The sequence below is a fragment of the Rhinopithecus bieti genome, unplaced genomic scaffold (genome assembly GCF_001698545.2).
Source record: "Rhinopithecus bieti isolate Rb0 unplaced genomic scaffold, ASM169854v2 scaffold_42347, whole genome shotgun sequence".
NCBI lineage: Eukaryota > Metazoa > Chordata > Mammalia > Primates > Cercopithecidae > Rhinopithecus > Rhinopithecus bieti.
Window position 1 is genome coordinate 369907 of NW_016817159.1, and position 9106 is coordinate 379012.

A 9106-nucleotide genomic window follows, 5' to 3' on the forward strand; every position below is an offset into this window, starting at 1 on the left:
CAGAGATCGACAAAAAGTCAAATTCTGTGAATATCCTCAGCTAATACATTTGATAACTTTAATGAAATTGAATATATGTTAAAAAAGTAAAAACAACCAAATTTTGTTCAGTAAGAAATGATAATTTGCACATGAAATATTGATGAAAGAAAGTTAGATAATTAGGCAAAGGAAACAAGTAAACACAAAGCTAAATGGGTGACTGCCGTTTCACAAGTGAAGTTTTGCTTTTTTTCCAACAATTAGGAAGAACCATATAGATATTATCTATTTTTTTCAAGGGCAAGGAAAAGACTTAAAATTACAGTTGGTTTTCAAATATAAAAATAAACTGCCATACTAAATTCTGGCAAATACAATGTGAATAAGGAGAAATTCCAGGCACTTAGAGCAAAACAATAAACACCTCAAATAAATGTTAGCTGAGTAATTCAAGTAAGATTCAATTTTAGAAAACATTGCAATATAATCCATTACATTAGCATATTAAATGTATAATTATTTTGATGATTGCTCAGAATAGTTGATAAAATTCAATTTCACTTCCTGCTTTTTTAAAATTTTATAAAACACTATTTATATAATTTATTTTTTAGATTGCTTTCAATGTTTAGTCCAAATATTCATATAAACTTATCAGAAATAAGATAGTCATTTGGAAACCAGGATTTTAATAGTATTTTAAAATATTTTTATTTTTTATAACCTGTAGAAAGTAGCAGTCACAAACCAAAATCATTCCATGCATTTTCCAAAATAGCTACATTAAAAAAAAAAGAACTATTAGGTCTATACAAAAGCTACCTGATCATTCATAAATAAAAAAAACATAAAGATCATAGACCTCAAATCACTTGTAAGTAGAAAATTGCGATAAAATTCTATCAGAACTATTTTGAGCTCCAAATGAGCCTAAACACATGCACTAAACAGAAAAGTTACGAGGGTTGAGTAATCTCTGAAATCTTAGCACATAATACAAAGACTCTTTAATTAAAATAATGAAATTAGTACTTCTTTAGAGTAACATGCCAACAAAAATTAAGGCAATACTGGAGTTAGAAAATCACTATTTTGCAACTTTCATGAAAATGACTTATTGATTAATTCCTATCATCAATGGATACTAAAACCATTGGTTAAAATGTGAAGAATACCAAGATACTTACATATTCTCCAGTATTTTCTAGTACTTGCTAATTGCAAAGGAAAAACTAACTTTACAATGGAGAAAGAAACCTGAAGACACCACCACAACCTAATATACTTACCTAAAATGAAAAACCTGAATCTGAGTATGAGGAAATATCAGGCAAAGTCAAAGTTCTTACTGAAAAATACTAAACACTAGTATGAGCATGTATATACTTGGCAGGACCAGAACAAGTTTTGCCTCTCTGTTTTCTGTTTTACCATAAGCTCTTTCTTTTTACAATGTTTCTCATGCACTTTTCAGATCTCAATGTATTACAGTAGTTGTTAGAAATAATACTTTTTCTTCAAATTTTTTCTTATCCATGTATTTCTTTTTTCTTTTTATATTATATATGTGATCTCAAAGCAAAATTTAGTGTGTAGGTGTTTGCCATTTAACTTTATTTCCAAAATTATTTCTAATTTACATTTGTGAATTCTTACATATCACAAAATACAAGTCATAAGAATACTATCAGATTTTACTTCTATTTATAATACACTCTAATTTTATTGATTTAAAAATTGAAAGAAAAATAAATTGATCAACTGAGCTCATAAAATGCATCATTCTCTTAGATATAAATTTCTATCATTGATTCTACAAGTAATTATTTTTCTTTTCTATATTTTTGGTTATGCTATTGTTGTTGCTATTGTTTGAGACAGGGTCTCATTTCATTCTGTTACCCAGGCTGGAGTGCAGTGGTGCAATCATGGCTCATGGCAGCCTTAATCTCCTGGGCTCAAGCAGTCCTGGCACTGTACCCTCCCAAGTAGCTGGGACCACAACATGCACCTGTGCACCATGCCCATCCATTTTTTTTTTTTTTTTTTTTGGAGATGGGGTCTCACTAAGTTGCCCAGGCTGATCTCAAACTCCTGGTCTCAAGCAGTCCTCTCACCTCGACCTCCTAAAGTGCTGGGATTATAAGCTTGAGCCACCACATATGGCCAACAAACATTTTTAAGAGGAGAACATGTAATGGAAAAGAGATGTATTATTTCTGTAAATTAAATTTCAGCAAGCTTAAATTAATTAAAAATTTCAAACACAGCAAACAAACAAAAACCCATATTGCTAGAGCTGTGCTATCCTGTGTATTTATTTCTCTTTGGTGGGAGGAGAGCAAGTTGAAAGGAAGGTTGTAAAGCCACTTGATTTCTATAGAATTAATTAAGCCTTGCTAATGTTAATAAAAGGTTTCCCAGAGTTTTCTGTCAGATATATTTAAATGATTCTGAGCATCAGTAGTCATGATCATATACTGAATTGGCAAATAATGTATAGTACTTAAGCCTCTTGGTCTCTCTGATGGTTAATTTTAAGTGTCAACTTGACTGGGTTAAGGAATACCTAGAAAACTAGTAGAGCATTATTTCCGTGTATCTGTGAGGGTGTTCACGGAGGAGATTCATATGTGAATTGGTGGACTGAGCTGGGGAGATTCACCCTGAATGTGGGTAGGCACCAGCCAATTCCTAGGGGTCGAGATAGAACAAAAAAGAGGAGGAAAGGGGAATTTTTATCTCTGTCTCTTTTGGAGCTGGGAAACCCTTCTCCTACCCTTGAAGATCAGAACTCCAGGCTTTCTGGCCTTTGAACCCTGGAACTCACACCAGTGCCTCCTCCTCCAACTCTTGGTTGGTTCTCAAACCTTGGGCAATGTATTGAGAGTTACACTGTGGGCTTCCCTGATCCTGAGGCTTTTGGATTTAGACTGTACCACACTACTGGCATTCCAGGGTTTCCAGCTTGCAGACAGCCTGCCATGAGACTTCTCAGCCTCCATAATTGCATGAGAAAATTTTCATAATGAATTATCTCTCATATATCTATATCATCTATATCTATATCTATACATATTTCTATCCTTAATCTATTTATTCATCTTGTTTGTTCTGTCTCTCTGGAGAAACTTGACTAATGGAGTTCCCAATGTTTCATTCAATTATTACAGTATTCCTTTGAAGTAGAGAGAACGGTTACTGTATTACCTCATGCAAAAAGGATTTTTTAAGTCAGAAAGGTAGAAATGTTTTCTAAGGTCACTTTAAAATGAAATGGCTTCCTAGGAAATCCCATTTATTTCTAATTATCTTTTCATTGCATTGCGTCTAAAGTAAACTTAAAATAATTCCTATCAGGTGGGTTTGTATTTCAACACCTTAACATTTCATTTAGGTCCACAGAGTAGAAAGTAACTGAAAAGTGTTAGCTCACAATTTGGATGAGTCAAGGACTTTAAACATAAAGGCTATAATATTCAAGGTCAGCTGAAATAATTATCAATTTTTCTAAGATAATAAGGACTAGGTCTTTTGGAAATTAACTGAAATACGAAAACATACAGAAAAAGCAAGATGGGAGTGAAGCAGATATTTGTTCGTGTTGGTCACCTGGTGGGTAGTAGTGGTTAAACTACCAGGAGGAGTGGAGTATTACTGTACTACTGTAGAGTAATACAGTAATAGAAGTCATCAATTTAAATAAGTTACTTTATGCTATACCATTTACATCTTATTTTATTTATTCTAAGAAACTTCTATTAGCTGTTTGTTCATTCTATTTTATAAATTAGATGCATTTAAATGTGTATATGTATGTATAGTCTGCTTCATTTATATCATTTTTGCAAGCTCTCTTAGTAGATTGGCTTTCATCAGAGTTGTTTTATTGAAGGTATCAATGAGAAGGACTGGGGACGGAGAGTGAAATAGGCAATAATTTTCTTCCTCTAGTCTCAGCACATTTTGTCAGTTCTAAAAAGGGCACCACAGGTAATGTAAGCTTGGTAAACAGGTGAAGTTTAAGCTATTGTATTAATTTTAATTTATATATATTTGTATCTTAAAACTTGGGCTCATAACATTAATGAGCAAAAGTAGAGGCTGTTTTATTTTTATTTTTTTGAGATGGAGTCTTGCTCTTTGCCCAGGCTGGGGTGCAGTGGTGTACTCTTAGTTCACTGCAACCTCTGCCTCCCAGGTTCAAGTGATTCTCCTGCCTCAGCCTCCTGAGTAGCTGGGATTACAGGCCTGTGCCACCACAACCTGCTAATTTTTGTATTTTTAATAGAGACGGAGTTTCACCATGTTGGCCAGGCTGGTCTCAAACTCCTAACCTCAAGTTGTCCTCACGTCTCGGCCTCCCAAAGTGCTGGGATTACGGACATGAACCACCACACCTGGCCCAAGAGCTATTCGTTTTTAAAGGATGTACCTCTATTCATCTATTCATGAAATATATAAACCTAGAACTGCAAACATATTTCAAGAAAAGAAAACATCATGAAGCAAGGAAAAATTTTATAGGCAACAGTGATTTTTTTTTTTCTTTCTGAAATCCTTTTACTTTGGGTGATCCAAGATATGGATGTTATTTTTGTGTTTTTATACATTAAAATCATCATGTATTCACTTGTAACATGTTACGGTTTTGAGTGTTTTTTTATGTAAATACAGTCAATTTTGACTTCCAAAGCTGTGTTACTACTTTAAATATCTTCGTGACAGAGAATATATTCTCACTTATATTGCATTGAAATAACTACTGAAATTTAGGACCATATATTCTATCATAACATTTCACATATTACGTTGTTTATGCTTGTTTTCAGTATACTTTTTAAAGAAAATGATACATTTTAAACTTTTAACATAGATGGTACAGTGATTTGCTTTCCCTTAGTACCCATTCTGATTGATATTCTCAGAGTCCTTCTCAAATCATTTAAAGATTTTCTTTAACCTCATCTGCGAGTATTGTACGGTTTGTATTTTGTGATCACTGACTGTATGCCACTGTTTGGGCTCTCGAAGAAGCAAGTGAGAGGCCTAACATACAGGAGGTTGATTAGAGAGTCAATTTAGGATTTCTCTCTCTGAGGACAGCAAAGGGAAGACTCAGGATTGGCCAGAGATTGGATGTGAACTGTGAAAAGGTCTCACAAAAGCCCTCAACTTGCCTCTATGTTCTGCAGCTGGAATGGTTTTTTACAGCTGTTTTGAATTGAAACATGGAGGCCAGGCTCTTTCACTCCTGTATTAAGGAGTGATTGGACATGGGTTACTTCAGGAAGAGGCTACCAGCTACACTGTAAAAGCTGCTTTTATTTCTGTAACATATGGTGCTGTAATCTCAAGGTCAAAATCTTTTTTTTTTTTTTCTTTTATGCTTGAGAAATGAGAAATTTAAGAAAGGAGGGAATGGTGAAAGTTTTATAAAACTACATGTAATTCATTACAATGACCTTTAAATATTAATAGCATATTAAGGCATGTGGTATAATTTATCATTTTACATGTGTAGAGATTTCATTCTCACTTTCACTAAGGCCACAGCCTTGAAAAAAAATAAACAGGTACAAAGTACCAAGGTAACTGATTCAAAAGGAAGGTGCTATAATGTTCAGGGTAGAGTAAGAAACTGACATGTTCACCCACGTCATCACCTTTCTCTTGGCTATAGAAAGATGGTTGCTGAAGATTTGAGAAAAGTGCACTTAAGTTAAACAGTCATGACTATATTGTTACCACCTTTCAAGGGAAGTGTGACATGATGTCACTGCTTCATTCCCAGCCTGGAGAGAAAAAACACATGGAGACTTCAGGAATGAGAATATAAAGATTTACAAATAGAAGCATAACTCCTCTGTTACGATCAATAAAGAGGAACGTTTATGCTTGGAGCTTTTGGCCCTATGCCAGAGAAAAGGAAAGTAGTTGAATAGATAGCAAATGACAACTTGTCAAAGTTAGGACATTATGGTGGCTCATACCTGTAATCCCAGCACTTTAGGAAGCTGAAGCAGGCAGATCCCTTGAGTTCAGAAGTTTGAGACCAGCCTAGACAACATGGTGAAATCCCATCTCTACAAAAAAAAAAAAAAAAAAAAAAAATTTTCTGGGCATGGTGGTGCACCCATGTAGTCCTAGAAGCTGGGGAGGCTGAGGTGGGAGGATCCCTTGAGCCCAGGACATGGAGATCTCAATGAACTGAGATTGCACCACTGCCCACCATCCTGGTTGACAGGGCAAGACTTTGTCTCAACCACAACAACAACAAAAAGGTAGGACAAACTTCTGTTTTCCAAACATCAGGTATAATTTAAAATGCAAGGAGTCATTTAGAGGTATGCATAAGTTAATTTCACTGAAGAAGACTAACTGGAGGACAAAGGGATGTAAACACCATATTTTTTTGTGGGACAAATCACTGAACCCTGTGACTGAAAGAATTGCCATGCATACTCACTTTGCATCTCTATCATTTACTTACTTTCAAACAAGATAAAACTTTTAAAAGTACTTTTGGTACCTGCATGTCGCTCGTATGGTTAATCAGCATGAAGGCAATTGGGTGTTCCTAAGAATAATTCCAAGAACATTGCTAAATTTTCTAAGTGTAATTCATTGGTTTATTTCAATTATTATGATTATCCAGCATTTATGAATATTCTTTTCATAGGTGAAGTTATCAATGCAGCTTGTCAAAGGGAAATAATTAACCCAAAGATTCATCAATAAGCCAGAAAATTGGTGAAAGTTTTAAATTTCAAATTTTCCTAGATTAAAATAAAAGCTCTGTAAATATATCCAAGACATTTTAAAGGGCAAAAAAGTGGGATCCAGCCTCACTTAGAGAAAGTTCCATGTTGCAAATCTTAGGTTTAATCTGGTGAATAAATGATTCATTATCTCCCCTCAACTTGCAGAGTAGAGAGAATTTAAATGGCGCTTACATATGATAATTTTTACTGGCCTTTCTTCCACCCACGAACTGCACCAAGATATCACCTGTCCTCAAAGAAACCACTAAACCTTCCAAACCAAATACAACATATTTTACTTAAAATGGCAGGATAAGGAAAAGAATATTTGTTGTGTACAAAATAAGTGTCAGTCAAAATGTAAAAACCATTAAATTTAACCTGCTTTAACTCTGCAACTGCTTATAAATACCTTCTCTTAGAAATAAACACGTAGATGTGGAAAAAGGGACCATAATCTCCAGACAGACTGATGGATTCTTCTCCCTCCTTGTCAATCCTGTGACACCATTTTTGCCAGCTTAGCAAAATTGTTTCTCAGTGTCACTCAATTTACACATAGCTTAAAAAGGTAATCCTCAACATCTTTTTTTTCGTTTTTTTCTGAGCAGGAGGTGTGGTAAGAAGCGGATTATACATAGAAAATAATAATGTTTATATACCAGGCTGTGGAAAACTGAAATACTTTCTTACACACATCAAGGAACCAGCCCAGGGCCTGCAGAGATGGGAAAACTAAGGAGATTGGTATCTTGGCACATAAGTAACCTGTTTAAAGAGTAACAGAAGTTGACAAACTCTGGAGTTTTAAATTAAATAATTATTTTGAGGGGAGGCCAAAAATAGCTAATCCTGCAGATAGGGAAACTCAAGGTAATTCATGACTATCTTTATATGATTTATAATTGATGGTTTCCAAAGAGATGTTAATTTGAATAGCTCAAAATGGGACCCCAAAATTGTTCTTTATTTTAGCACTATTTGTTATATATCTTCAGATGTTGCTATAATACAAGCCTTTATCAGATGACAAAAATATAGGAGCTGTAAAATGCATAGATAACTATTTTTTAAAATAGCAATGAATGTTATGTTGCAACTTTTATAATTTTACGTATGCACATTAACTTATGTTTATGTGAGCATTAGCTTATTAAATTGCTCTCACATAAAAATGTATACATAAGCTTAAAGTAATTTGCTAAAATAATTATTAGCATTTGGAAATATAATATATTTTATTGAATATTCATAAAATTAGAATGAGAACTCTTTAAAAATTATGTGTTCATCAACTAGCTAATAAAAATACTTTTTTAAATAAAAGAGATAAGGTCAGTGGGAACTCAGAGATCATGAGGGGAAAGACACATACCTTAACTTAAAAAGCAATGTATATGAAGGTATGAAACATATAACCAACAGAGTTCTTTTGTTTTGTTTTTAAGTAGTAAATTGCTAAATGAATTATCCCAGTTTCCCTGTTAACATATCACATCCTCATCTTCTGTTTACGGTGGTAATTTAGTGCAAATCTAATACTAGAATTAATAATCAGCAACTAATAAACATATCATTTCTGAGGCATGACATTTTGAGACTCTAAAAGGCAATTTTGTATAAAAATAAATATAACAACACCAAGAGTTTACAAGGACACAATTATGTTGGAAGTTAAATGGCTACTAAGGAAGGGTCCTATTTTAGATAGCCCTCAAATTGAAACCAAGAAAATAATGTCACCTTTTCCTCCAGTGGCAAAAGTGAAGGTCAACCTTAAATCTTTCACAGAAAGATCGTGAAGCTCTGGGGCATATAAATTCCTGTTCCCTGTTTTCAACAAGGCCTGACTACAATTTTTCCCTTTTCTACTGGATTTGCACATGGATTTTGTATTATGATTTCCACTTTTAAAATAAACTAATCATAGCTAAAACAGAAGTTACTAACTGAAAATATCATGGTGAATTACTAAATGTTATTTAGTAATAATTACTAAACTTAAAATGTGGAACTTTGGGCCAACATAAGATAAGGGTACCTTCAGCAAACTTCAGGTTTTGGAAAATTACAATATTGATATTATCTTTCAGGACTTCGACCATATTTTTGATCCCTTGTTATTTTGACCTCATGCCCATCAACAATGGATATTTAAGGGAGTCAGAATATGAGAACATTAATATTCTCACTTTTTAAAGTTACTGTAAGAAAAATAAGAGAGGTTACAATATCAACAAAGACATGCAGTTTTATAAACGTGTCTTTATTCACCTATTCTAGATGGCCAAGCATTTGTGTTTATATATAATATATATGTGTATGTGTGTGTGTGTGTGTGTGTGTATATATATATATAT